We start from the raw sequence: 14,510 nt of genomic DNA, 5'->3' as shown, positions 1-14,510 counted from the left end.
GGCTGCTCCGGCGTCCTTTCATACGCCTTTCATACGGTTTTTTACACCAAAACATGCGTCACGCACTAAAGTTGTGCGTCAACGCTTCACGTTTTGATGCTGGCGTCAATTTTTTTGCTCTTTTTTAATACGTTTTTCAAGTTTTTCCACAATCTGATTACATTTTCGTTGTTTTTATTAATAAATAAGTTAAAATTGGGCATTGCAGTTTGGTCTGTTTTTTTTTTAATAAAATATCAGATTTGGATTTTACTAAATAACCTGTTAAAATTAACTGTGTGGAATTGTATATTTATTTCTATGTCTGTTTGTTTCATGAAAACCTCAATAAAAAGAATCTGAAAAGAAAGAAAAGAGTGAGAAAGAGTCACTGGAATAAACATCCACTTCCCACTCGTGTCTCATCTCAGCAGCTTTCAGTTGGTCTCCTTTTCATCGGAGGTTTTTAATACATTGCAGAACAATTTCAAGATCAGGAAAGGATTTGCAACTTTTTCGCCTTCATTTCCCCAAATTGCAGCAAAATGCTGATGATAAATATTAATAATATTGCAAATAAAAGTGAAAAGCGGTGGGAAGAGGAGCGACTGATAATTGTGACCGACACTGAGATCAATAAGTGATAAATGTAAATGAACAGACACGGGATTTACTGGAAGGAGACAAAGAGATCCACGTTGATGGCAGAAAATAGGATTCGCTAAAAGTAATTGGGGAGAAATATTGTGAATTTCCTCAGCGCTGCCCCCACTGGACCATCAGCAAATGTCACATTAAGTCTGGAGACGATTCTTCCCTCAATGGAGAAACATTACATCCCGGGGTCTGATCCGTTCAGAGATTATTATTATTATTTATTATTATTATTATTATTATTATTATTAACATGTATTTATATAGCGCCAACATATTGCGTAGCACTGTAAAGTAAATGTGATTATACAACTACATCACATGAATTACATACATAGAATATATGGAGTAACAAACATCACAATCAATACAGGTACAAAAGGTGAGGAAGGCCCTATGCAAAGGAGCTTACACTCTAAAGGGAAGGGAGTAATACACAAGGTGTGGGAGTGGGCAAGATCGAAGTAAGTGGGTGAGAAATGTGGTACTGTATGTGGTGTTGCGTTTGGTAGTTAAGCAGAGTGAGGGGAGGCTTCTCGAAAGAAGTGCGTTTTCAGAGATTTTTTGAAAGCAGAAAGGTTGGGAGAAAGTGGGACAGACCGTGGGAGAGAGTTCCAGAGGAGGGGTGCAGCCCTTGCAAAGTCTTGAATGCGAGAATGTGAGGAGGTAATGAGAGAAGAGTTGAGTAGCAGGTCAGTAGAGGAGCGTAGTAAGCGATTGGGTGAGTATATAGAGATGAGTTCAGAGATGTAGGGTGGAGCAGAGTTGTGAAGTACTTTGAATGTCAGGGTCATTAATTTGAATTTGATTCTGAGAGGTAACGGAAGCCAGTGCAGGGATTGACAGAATGGCGAGGCAGAGGAGGAGCGGTTGCTGAGGTGTATGAGCCTCGCAGCAGTGTTCATTATGGACTGGAGAGCTGACAGTCTCTGGAGGGGGAGCCCAATTAAAATAGAGTTACAGTAGTCTAGACGTGATATGATGAGAGAGTGAATAAGAATTTTGGCAGCATCTTGGGTGATAAATGATGGTATTTTGGATATGTTCCTTAGGTGGAAGTGACATGATTTAATAAGTGACTGGATATGAGGAGTGAATGACAGGGCAGAATCCAGGATAACCCCAAGGCACAAAGGTGACGTCATCCCGACCACATGGGACACCACACAGCTTGAAATTCTTGTATATTTATATATATATAATACACATATAACACACAAAAGCCATGAATATCCTGTAAATTATATCCTTATAAACGGTGAGTTCTGATGTCATCAGTTATAAACGGTGAGTTCTGATGTCATTTCTGTCACATGACTCACTGAAATTTGTGTATTATAAAAAATAAAGTACCCCCAGTTGTAAAATATGAGGATATTAGAAGTCACCTCGGAGTTCCATGACCTGTATAAAAACACTCGGCCTTCGGCCTCATACTTTTATATGGTCATGAAACTCCTCGGTAACTAATAATATCCTTATATTTTACAAGAGGGGCTACTTTATTCACTATATAATGTCCTACACTGAAACTTGATGAAAGCAGAGGGGCCCAATGAGCAGTAATTAATAGAAACAGGAGGAGACTCAGCACAGTCTGTTATTAATGATGAAGTGTCTGTTTAATTGACATGAGATCACATCCAATCCGATCTTTCAGTCCCACATGGGACCTTTTCTCAAGGATACAAGTGTTACAACTTAAATACCCTCCCCCACTTGTGATTGTGCTGCCAAAATGACATCATCAGTCCATATATGGCTCATGAGTTAAAGAGTGCCAAAATGACATCATCAGTCCATATATGGCTCATGGGTTAAAGAGTGCCAAAATGACATCATCAGTCCATATATGGCTCATGGGTTAAAGAGTGCCAAAATGACATCATCAGTCCATATATGGCTCATGGGTTAGTGTTTCTCCATTTAGATGAGAGTGTAATGTTTCTCCCCACCAGCAGGTGTCAGTGTCGCTCTACATTAGTGTAAAAGTGACTCAATTCATAAAAGAAAGAGACTTTGTCTTCACATTAGAAACAATAAAACAATTGGGACAAACAGAGTCAAATCCGCTGCACAAACATAATCAGTGAATTTTCCTCAAATGAAACATTTTAAATTGATTTGCAAGTTAAGAATTTTTTGGCTTCACATTAAGAAACAATTCAGTTGTATTTGCCCATTTAACCCTTTGAGGATAACAAAATCCAATTCATAAATTCAGATCAGAATAAATATTTGCCAATCAATACGGACTCTCCAGTGTTTTACTACTGCTTATTGGCCAATACCAACACTTGTTGTTATACAGAGGAGTTGTTATACAGAGGAGTTGTTATACAGAGGAGTTGTTATAGAGAGGAGTTGTTATACAGAGGAGTTGTTATAGAGAGGAGTTGTTGTTATAGAGAGGAGTTGTTGTTATAGAGAGGAGTTGTTGTTATATAGAGGAGTTGTTGTTATATAGAGGAGTTGTTATACAGAGGAGTTGTTATACAGAGGAGTTGTTGTTATACAGAGGAGTTGTTGTTATAGAGAGGGGTTGTTGTTATAGAGAGGAGTTGTTATAGAGAGGGGTTGTTGTTATAGAGAGGAGTTGTTGTTATAGAGAGGAGTTGTTGTTATAGAGGGGTTGTTGTTATAGAGAGGAGTTGTTGTTATAGAGAGGAGTTGTTATAGAGAGGGGTTGTTGTTATAGAGAGGAGTTGTTGTTATAGAGAGGAGTTGTTGTTATAGAGAGGAGTTGTTGTTATAGAGAGGGGTTGTTGTTATAGAGAGGAGTTGTTATACAGAGGAGTTGTTGTTATAGAGAGGAGTTGTTGTTATAGAGAGGAGTTGTTGTTATACAGAGGAGTTGTTATAGAGAGGAGTTGTTGTTATAGAGAGGGGTTGTTGTTATAGAGAGGAGTTGTTGTTATAGAGAGGAGTTGTTGTTATAGAGAGGAGTTGTTGTTGTTATAGAGAGGGGTTTTTGTTATAGAGGGGTTGTTGTTCTAGAGAGGAGTTGTTGTTATAGAGAGGAGTTGTTATAGAGAGGGGTTGTTGTTATAGAGAGGAGTTGTTGTTATAGAGAGGGGTTGTTGTTATAGAGAGGAGTTGTTGTTATAGAGAGGAGTTGTTGTTGTTATAGAGAGGGGTTGTTGTTATAGAGGGGTTGTTGTTCTAGAGAGGAGTTGTTGTTATAGAGAGGAGTTGTCATAGAGAGGGGTTGTTGTTATAGAGAGGAGTTGTTGTTATAGAGAGGAGTTGTTGTTATAGAGAGGAGTTGTTGTTGTTATAGAGAGGGGTTGTTGTTATAGAGGGGTTGTTGTTCTAGAGAGGAGTTGTTGTTATAGAGAGGAGTTGTTATAGAGAGGGGTTGTTGTTATAGAGAGGAGTTGTTGTTATAGAGAGGAGTTGTTGTTATAGAGAGGAGTTGTTGTTATAGAGAGGAGTTGTTATACAGAGGAGTTGTTATAGAGAGGGGTTGTTGTTATAGAGAGGAGTTGTTATAGAGAGGGGTTGTTGTTATAGAGAGGAGTTGTTATAGAGAGGAGTTGTTGTTATAGAGAGGAGTTGTTGTTATAGAGAGGAGTTGTTGTTATAGAGGGGTTGTTGTTATAGAGAGGAGTTGTTGTTATACAGAGGAGTTGTTATAGAGAGGGGTTGTTGTTATAGAGAGGAGTTGTTATAGAGAGGAGTTGTTATACAGAGGGGTTGTTGTTATAGAGAGGAGTTGTTATTATACAGAGGAGTTGTTGTTATACAGAGGAGTTGTTGTTATACAGAGGAGTTGTTGTTATACAGAGGAGTTGTTATAGAGAGGAGTTGTTGTTATAGAGAGGGGTTGTTGTTATAGAGAGGAGTTGTTATAGAGAGGAGTTGTTGTTGTTATAGAGAGGGGTTGTTGTTATAGAGGGGTTGTTTTTATAGAGAGGAGTTGTTGTTATAGAGAGGAGTTGTTATAGAGAGGGGTTGTTGTTATAGAGAGGAGTTGTTGTTATAGAGAGGAGTTGTTGTTATAGAGGGGTTGTTGTTATAGAGAGGAGTTGTTATACAGAGGAGTTGTTATAGAGAGGGGTTGTTGTTATAGAGGGGAATTGTTGTTATAGAGAGGAGTTGTTATAGAGAGGGGTTGTTGTTATAGAGAGGAGTTGTTGTTATAGAAAGGAGTTGTTGTTATAGAGAGGAGTTGTTATAGAGAGGGGTTGTTGTTATAGAGAGGAGTTGTTGTTATACAGAGGAGTTGTTATAGAGAGGGGTTGTTGTTATAGAGAGGAGTTGTTATAGAGAGGAGTTGTTATACAGAGGGGTTGTTGTTATAGAGAGGAGTTGTTATACAGAGGAGTTGTTGTTATACAGAGGAGTTGTTATAGAGAGTAGTTGTTGTTATAGAGAGGGGTTGTTGTTATAGAGAGGAGTTGTTGTTATAGAGAGGAGTTGTTGTTATAGAGAGGAGTTGTTGTTGTTATAGAGAGGGGTTGTTGTTCTAGAGAGGAGTTGTTGTTATAGAGAGGAGTTGTTATAGAGAGGGGTTGTTGTTATAGAGAGGGGTTGTTGTTATAGAGAGGAGTTGTTATAGAGAGGAGTTGTTATAGAGAGGGGTTGTTGTTATAGAGAGGAGTTGTTGTTATAGAGAGGAGTTGTTGTTATAGAGAGGAGTTGTTGTTGTTATAGACAGGGGTTGTTGTTCTAGAGAGGAGTTGTTGTTATAGAGAGGAGTTGTTATAGAGAGGGGTTGTTGTTATAGAGAGGAGTTGTTATACAGAGGAGTTGTTATAGAGAGGAGTTGTTGTTATAGAGAGGAGTTGTTGTTATAGAGGGGTTGTTGTTATAGAGAGGAGTTGTTGTTATAGAGAGGAGTTGTTATAGAGAGGAGTTGTTGTTATAGAGGGGTTGTTGTTATAGAGAGGAGTTGTTGTTATACAGAGGAGTTGTTATAGAGAGGGGTTGTTGTTATAGAGAGGAGTTGTTGTTATAGAGAGGAGTTGTTGTTATAGAGGGGTTGTTGTTATAGAGAGGAGTTGTTGTTATAGAGAGGAGTTGTTGTTATAGAGAGGAGTTGTTATAGAGAGGGGTTGTTGTTATAGAGAGGAGTTGTTGTTATAGAGAGGAGTTGTTGTTATAGAGAGGAGTTGTTGTTATAGAGGGGTTGTTGTTATAGAGAGGAGTTGTTGTTATACAGAGGAGTTGTTATAGAGAGGGGTTGTTGTTATAGAGAGGAGTTGTTATAGAGAGGAGTTGTTATACAGAGGGGTTGTTGTTATAGAGAGGAGTTGTTATAACCAGAGGAGTTGTTGTTAATACAGAGGAGTTGTTTATAGAGAGTAGTTGTTGTTATAGAGAGGGGTTGTTGTTATAGAGAGGAGTTGTTGTTATAGAGAGGAGTTAAAGAGAGGAGTTGTTGTTATAGAGAGGGGTTGTTGTTCTAGAGAGGAGTTGTTGTTATAGAGAGGAGTTGTTATAGAAGAGGGGTTGTTGTTATAGAGAGGGGTTGTTGTTATAGAGAGGAGTTGTTATAGAGAGGAGTTGTTATAGAGAGGGGGTTGTTGTTATAGAGAGGAGTTGTTGTTATAGAGAGGAGTTGTTGTTATAGAGAGGAGTTGTTGTTGTTATAGACAGGGGTTGTTGTTCTAGAGAGGAGTTGTTGTTATAGAGAGGAGTTGTTATAGAGAGGGGTTGTTGTTATAGAGAGGAGTTGTTATACAGAGGAGTTGTTATAGAGAGGAGTTGTTGTTATAGAGAGGAGTTGTTGTTATAGAGGGGTTGTTGTTATAGAGAGGAGTTGTTGTTATAGAGAGGAGTTGTTATAGAGAGGAGTTGTTGTTATAGAGGGGTTGTTGTTATAGAGAGGAGTTGTTGTTATACAGAGGAGTTTGTTATAGAGAGGGGTTGTTGTTATAGAGAGGAGTTGTTGTTATAGAGAGGAGTTGTTGTTATAGAGGGGTTGTTGTTATAGAGAGGAGTTGTTGTTATAGAGAGGAGTTGTTGTTATAGAGAGGAGTTGTTGTTATAGAGAGGAGTTGTTGTTATAGAGAGGAGTTGTTGTTATAGAGAGGAGTTGTTGTTATAGAGAGGGGTTGTTGTTATAGAGAGGAGTTGTTATACAGAGGAGTTGTTGTTAATAGAGAGGAGTTGTTTGTTATAACAGAGGAGTTGTTGTTATACAGAGGAGTTGTTATAGAGAGGAGTTGTTGTTATAGAGAGGGGTTGTTGTTATAGAGAGGAGTTGTTGTTATAGAGAGGAGTTGTTGTTATAGAGAGGAGTTGTTGTTGTTATAGAGGGGTTGTTGTTATAGAGAGGAGTTGTTGTTATACAGAGGAGTTGTTATAGAGAGGAGTTGTTATAGAGAGGAGTTGTTATACAGAGGGGTTGTTGTTATAGAGAGGAGTTGTTATACAGAGGAGTTGTTGTTATACAGAGGAGTTGTTGTTATACAGAGGAGTTGTTATAGAGAGGAGTTGTTGTTATAGAGAGGGGTTGTTGTTATAGAGAGGGGTTGTTGTTATAGAGGGGTTGTTGTTCTAGAGAGGAGTTGTTGTTATAGAGAGGAGTTGTTATAGAGAGGGGTTGTTGTTATAGAGAGGAGTTGTTGTTATAGAGAGGAGTTGTTGTTATAGAGAGGAGTTGTTGTTGTTATAGAGAGGGGTTGTTGTTATAGAGGGGTTGTTGTTCTAGAGAGGAGTTGTTGTTATAGAGAGGAGTTGTTATAGAGAGGGGTTGTTGTTATAGAGAGGAGTTGTTGTTATAGAGAGGAGTTGTTGTTATAGAGAGGAGTTGTTGTTATAGAGAGGAGTTGTTGTTATAGAGGGGTTGTTGTTATAGAGAGGAGTTGTTATAGAGAGGAGTTGTTGTTGTTATAGAGAGGGGTTGTTGTTATAGAGGGGTTGTTGTTCTAGAGAGGAGTTGTTGTTATAGAGAGGAGTTGTTATAGAGAGGGGTTGTTGTTATAGAGAGGAGTTGTTGTTATAGAGAGGAGTTGTTGTTATAGAGAGGAGTTGTTGTTATAGAGGGGTTGTTGTTATAGAGAGGAGTTGTTATACAGAGGAGTTGTTATAGAGAGGGGTTGTTGTTATAGAGGGGAATTGTTGTTATAGAGAGGAGTTGTTATAGAGAGGGGTTGTTGTTATAGAGAGGAGTTGTTGTTATAGAGAGGAGTTGTTGTTATAGAGAGGAGTTGTTGTTATAGAGGGGTTGTTGTTATAGAGAGGAGTTGTTGTTATACAGAGGAGTTGTTATAGAGAGGGGTTGTTGTTATAGAGAGGAGTTGTTATAGAGAGGAGTTGTTATACAGAGGGGTTGTTGTTATAGAGAGGAGTTTGTTATACAGAGGAGTTGTTGTTATACAGAGGAGTTGTTGTTATACAGAGGAGTTGTTATAGAGAGGAGTTGTTGGTTATAGAGAGGGGTTGTGTTATAGAGAGGGGTTGTTGTTATAGAGGGGTTGTTGTTCTAGAGAGGAGTTGTTGTTATAGAGAGGAGTTGTTATAGAGAGGGGTTGTTGTTATAGAGAGGAGTTGTTGTTATAGAGAGGAGTTGTTGTTATAGAGAGGAGTTGTTGTTGTTATAGAGAGGGGTTGTTGTTATAGAGGGGTTGTTGTTCTAGAGAGGAGTTGTTGTTATAGAGAGGAGTTGTTATAGAGAGGGGTTGTTGTTATAGAGAGGAGTTGTTGTTATAGAGAGGAGTTGTTGTTATAGAGAGGAGTTGTTGTTATAGAGAGGAGTTGTTGTTATAGAGGGGTTGTTGTTATAGAGAGGAGTTGTTATAGAGAGGAGTTGTTGTTGTTATAGAGAGGGGTTGTTGTTATAGAGGGGTTGTTGTTCTAGAGAGGAGTTGTTGTTATAGAGAGGAGTTGTTATAGAGAGGGGTTGTTGTTATAGAGAGGAGTTGTTGTTATAGAGAGGAGTTGTTGTTATAGAGAGGAGTTGTTGTTATAGAGGGGTTGTTGTTATAGAGAGGAGTTGTTATACAGAGGAGTTGTTATAGAGAGGGGGTTGTTGTTATAGAGGGGAATTGTTGTTATAGAGAGGAGTTGTTATAGAGAGGGGTTGTTGTTATAGAGAGGAGTTGTTGTTATAGAGAGGAGTTGTTGTTATATGAGAGGAGTTGTTGTTATAGAGGGGGTTGTTTGTTATAGAGAGGAGTTGTTGTTATACAGAGGAGTTGTTATAGAGAGGGGTTGTTGTTATAGAGAGGAGTTGTTATAGAGAGGAGTTGTTATACAGAGGGGTTGTTGTTATAGAGAGGAGTTGTTATACAGAGGAGTTGTTGTTATACAGAGGAGTTGTTGTTATACAGAGGAGTTGTTATAGAGAGGAGTTGTTGTTATAGAGAGGGGTTGTTGTTATAGAGAGGAGTTGTTGTTATAGAGGAGTTTGTTGTTATAGAGAGGAGTTGTTGTTGTTATAGACAGGGGTTTAGTTTGTTCTAGAGAGGAGTTGTTGTTATAGAGAGGAGTTGTTATAGAGAGGGGTTGTTGTTATAGAGAGGAGTTGTTATACAGAGGAGTTGTTATAGAGAGGAGTTGTTGTTATAGAGAGGAGTTGTTGTTATAGAGGGGTTGTTGTTATAGAGAGGAGTTGTTGTTATAGAGAGGAGTTGTTATAGAGAGGAGTTGTTGTTATAGAGGGGTTGTTGTTATAGAGAGGAGTTGTTGTTATACAGAGGAGTTGTTATAGAGAGGGGTTGTTGTTATAGAGAGGAGTTGTTGTTATAGAGAGGAGTTGTTGTTATAGAGGGGTTGTTGTTATAGAGAGGAGTTGTTGTTATACAGAGGAGTTGTTATAGAGAAGGGTTGTTGTTATAGAGAGGAGTTGTTGTTATAGAGAGGAGTTGTTGTTATAGAGAGGAGTTGTTGTTATAGAGGGGTTGCTGTTATAGAGAGGAGTTGTTGTTATACAGAGGAGTTGTTGTTATACAGAGGAGTTGTTATAGAGAGGGGTTGTTGTTATAGAGAGGAGTTGTTGTTATACAGAGGAGTTGTTATAGAGAGGGGTTGTTGTTATAGAGGGGAATTGTTGTTATAGAGAGGAGTTGTTATAGAGAGGGGTTGTTGTTATAGAGAGGAGTTGTTGTTATAGAGAGGAGTTGTTGTTATAGAGAGGAGTTGTTGTTATAGAGGGGTTGTTGTTATAGAGAGGAGTTGTTGTTATACAGAGGAGTTGTTATAGAGAGGGGTTGTTGTTATAGAGAGGAGTTGTTATAGAGAGGAGTTGTTATACAGAGGGGTTGTTGTTATAGAGAGGAGTTGTTATACAGAGGAGTTGTTGTTATACAGAGGAGTTGTTGTTATACAGAGGAGTTGTTATAGAGAGGAGTTGTTGTTATAGAGAGGGGTTGTTGTTATAGAGAGGAGTTGTTGTTATAGAGAGGAGTTGTTGTTATAGAGAGGAGTTGTTGTTGTTATAGACAGGGGTTGTTGTTCTAGAGAGGAGTTGTTGTTATAGAGAGGAGTTGTTATAGAGAGGGGTTGTTGTTATAGAGAGGAGTTGTTGTTATACAGAGGAGTTGTTATAGAGAGGAGTTGTTGTTATAGAGAGGAGTTGTTGTTATAGAGGGGTTGTTGTTATAGAGAGGAGTTGTTGTTATAGAGAGGAGTTGTTGTTATAGAGGGGTTGTTGTTATAGAGAGGAGTTGTTGTTATACAGAGGAGTTGTTATAGAGAGGGGTTGTTGTTATAGAGAGGAGTTGTTGTTATAGAGAGGAGTTGTTGTTATAGAGAGGAGTTGTTGTTATAGAGAGGAGTTGTTGTTATAGAGGGGTTGCTGTTATAGAGAGGAGTTGTTGTTATACAGAGGAGTTGTTGTTATACAGAGGAGTTGTTATAGAGAGGGGTTGTTGTTATAGAGGGGAATTGTTGTTATAGAGAGGAGTTGTTATAGAGAGGGGTTGTTGTTATAGAGAGGAGTTGTTGTTATAGGAGAGGAGTTGTTGTTATAGAGAGGAGTTGTTGTTATAGAGGGGTTGTTGTTATAGAGAGGAGTTGTTGTTATACAGAGGAGTTGTTATAGAGAGGGGTTGTTGTTATAGAGAGGAGTTGTTATAGAGAGGAGTTGTTATACAGAGGGGTTGTTGTTATAGAGAGGAGTTGTTATACAGAGGAGTTGTTGTTATACAGAGGAGTTGTTGTTATACAGAGGAGTTGTTATAGAGAGGAGTTGTTGTTATAAAGAGGGGTTGTTGTTATAGAGAGGAGTTGTTGTTATAGAGAGGAGTTGTTGTTATAGAGAGGAGTTGTTGTTGTTATAGACAGGGGTTGTTGTTCTAGAGAGGAGTTGTTGTTATAGAGAGGAGTTGTTATAGAGAGGGGTTGTTGTTATAGAGAGGAGTTGTTGTTATACAGAGGAGTTGTTATAGAGAGGAGTTGTTGTTATAGAGAGGAGTTGTTGTTATAGAGGGGTTGTTGTTATAGAGAGGAGTTGTTGTTATAGAGAGGAGTTGTTGTTATAGAGGGGTAGTTGTTATAGAGAGGAGTTGTTGTTATACAGAGGAGTTGTTATAGAGAAGGGTTGTTGTTATAGAGAGGAGTTGTTGTTATAGAGAGGAGTTGTTGTTATAGAGAGGAGTTGTTGTTATAGAGAGGAGTTGTTGTTATAGAGGGGTTGCTGTTATAGAGAGGAGTTGTTGTTATACAGAGGAGTTGTTGTTATACAGAGGAGTTGTTATAGAGAGGGGTTGTTGTTATAGAGAGGAGTTGTTGTTATACAGAGGAGTTGTTATAGAGAGGAGTTGTTGTTATAGAGAGGAGTTGTTGTTATAGAGAGCAGTTGTTGTTATAGAGAGGGGTTGTTGTTATAGAGAGGGGTTGTTGTTATAGAGAGGAGCCAAATCAAGATCTAGATCTCCGCTCCCTCCGAGATAAAAGAACCCTCCAGACTCCAGTGAAGAGGACATGATTTCTGATATTGATACTTGATATGAACCTGGACTTGTTCCCTTCATATATGACCCCATAGCAGCTGCTGTGATCTCTGTTTTACTCATTGAGAGACTACAAAGTCCTCCATCACAAGTTCATCTTACCTGTCAATGGTCTTACAGAGATCTGATCCTTTCACCATTGTTTCCTGGAACATTAATGGGTTAAATCACAACTTCAAGAGACGGAGTCACTTAAAAAAACGAAAAAATCTAAAGTGTGACATTGCCTTTTTTCAAGAGACGCATCTTAATGAATCAGAGAATATCGGGTTGAAGAAAGACTGGGTGGGGGAACTTGCCTTTACTTCCACAATGCAGAGTTACTATTCTGTTCCATCATCAATTAAATGTTGCAATAACAAAATTAGTCAAAGATGAGCTTGGCAGATTTATATATACACCGTATATACTCGAGTATAAGCCGTCCCGAGTATAAGCCCAGGTACCTCATTTTACCTCCAAAAACTGGGAAAGCTTATTGACTCGAGTATAAGCCTAGGGTGAGAAATGCAGCAGCTTCTGGTAAGTTTCAATCAAAAAATTGAGGGTTTCTGCTCCCATTGGAGGTGCCGGCGTCTCGTTTTTGGATGCCGGCGACTATTCTTAGACCCTTTTTGCGCTTGACCCGAGTATAAGCCGAGTTAGAGTTTTTCAGCATATTTTGGGGGCTGAAAAACTCGGCTTATACTCGGCTTATACTGGAGCATATTGAAGTAACTATCAATGATGTCACTTGGCATTTATACTCGGCTTATGCTCCAAATAACCCTAAAATGATTCTTTTAACTGGCTTCAACAACAGATTTCTTCAATTCCCTCTAATAACATTCATTTTGCAGCAGGAGAGCTGAATGAGTCTTATATCAGCTCCCTCGATAAGTCAATGGTCATTTCAGGAAATCTAAACTTCTGAATTCTTTAGAGACACTAACCTCAACAATGTATGGAGACTCCTCCGTCCAACTGAGAAAGATTTTACTTTTTGTCATCTACCCATAATGTCGGCACCAGAATAGATTATATATTAACTGCAGAACAACCTAATTCATAGAATTATAGAAAGAGATATTGGTAATATAGATATTTCTGACCATGCACCAGTCTCACATCTGCTTTCTAAGTCTTCAGCCCCCAAAAACTATATTTCCTGGTCATCTCCCAATTGCTTAAGGAAAATCCTGAGCATTAGAGATGGGATTTATTTTTTTGTGGAGAATAAAGAAAACCTGAATAAACCAGCCTTAATTTGGGAGACGTGGAAGGCAGTAGTGAGAGATATTCTCATTTAGGTCCCATTTCTACCAGAAGGTTCATGAGACTTTCCTTGAGTTATAGTAAAAAACAGAATATACTTTATCTCAGATTTAAGCAATTCCCTTTAATGGATAATGTCCAAAGATATAAGAAAGCTATAGATGATCTTAAAGCTTGGATCAATATTAGGCATACATTCCTTGCCTCTTATTCACATGCTAAGTTCAGTCATTTCAGTAGCAAAACCTAAAGTAGAGAGCAGAGAGGCTAAACTTATAAAGATTAGACAATCGCAATCTGTTGACTAATGTTCAAATAAGATTGTTGACATCTTCATGAACTAATATAAAAAAAACTATACTCTAAGCCCCTAGTTGATTTGGAGAAAATTAAAACTTTTCTTGAAAACCTCTAAGCATTTTGGGGGACTGAAAAAAAGGGCCCAGTAATGTCTAGTTACACCACTGTCCCTCGGATATCAATAGAACAATTTGAGAGCCTTAATCAGGGGCGTAACTATAGAGCAGTGGTCCCCAACCAGTAGCTCGTGAGTAACATGTTGCTCTCCAACCCCTTGGATGTTGCTCCCAGTGGCCTCAAAGCAGGGGATTATTTTTGAATTCCAGGCTTGGAGGCAAGTTTTGGTTGTATAAAAACCAGTTGTACTGTCAAACAGAACCTCAATGTAGGTTGATAATCCACATAGGGGCTACTAAATGGCCAATCCCAGCACTTATTTGGCACCCCAAGAACATTTTTCATGCTCGTGTTGCTCTCCGACGCCTTTTACTTCTGAATGTTGCTCACGGGTTCAAAAGGTTGGGGATCCCTGCTATAGAGGAAGCAGACCCTGCAGCTGCAGGGGGGCCCAGGAGTTATAGGGGCCCCATGAGGCCCTAATTCATATACAGTTTCAATAAATATTGTTAAAACAAGCCAAACGCTAAACATTTTGGGGGCCTGAAAAATAATTTGCTGTGGGGCCCAGTAATATATAGTTACGCCACTGGCCTTAATGGACAAATAACATCAAAAAAATTGTTAGTATACATTGAAAAAAAAACTAATTAAACTTTAAAATGGCAAAGCCTTTGTTAAGAAATAATTTATTGAAACTCGGCTTGTGCTCCTCATCAGAAAAGGCTACATCCATTGTGCGACCAATATTTTCCTCCCTGGCTGTCTATCTGTCTCCTATAAGGAAGGCAGGGAGGAGAAATCGATCACCACATGATGGATCACCAGATCACTTTCTGAATAGGAGCGCAAGTGGAGTTTCAGTAAGCTATTTCTTAATAAAGGCTTTGCCATTTTAAAGTTTAATTTGTCTTGGTGTTCTTTTTTTAATGTATACTAACGAATTTATTCAAAAAATGTTTTAATTTTACTGGTCCTTTAATAGACTAATTACTACTGAGGAAGTCTCCAATACTATTAGTAATTTGAAAGCTTCAAAAGCAGAGGGGCCCTGAAAGCTTTTCCCTCATTTTTTACAACATTTTGAAGGACAAAATTTGCCCCTTACAAATCTATTCAACAATATTTTATGTTTTGGGAACAGCTTACCCTCTAGTGAACTCTCAAATCTCAGAGTTATCCCAAAAAAAGATAAAGACGTATCCCTTCTGTCCTCGTATAGGCTAATTTCTTTACTAAACCAAGATATTAAGATATTATATAAATTTCTTGCTGATTCTCATATCCATGATTTTGATGGGCCAA

Source organism: Xenopus laevis, chromosome 6L (genome assembly GCF_017654675.1).
Source record: "Xenopus laevis strain J_2021 chromosome 6L, Xenopus_laevis_v10.1, whole genome shotgun sequence".
Lineage (NCBI taxonomy): Eukaryota > Metazoa > Chordata > Amphibia > Anura > Pipidae > Xenopus > Xenopus laevis.
Note: the sequence above shows the minus strand (reverse complement) of the source record.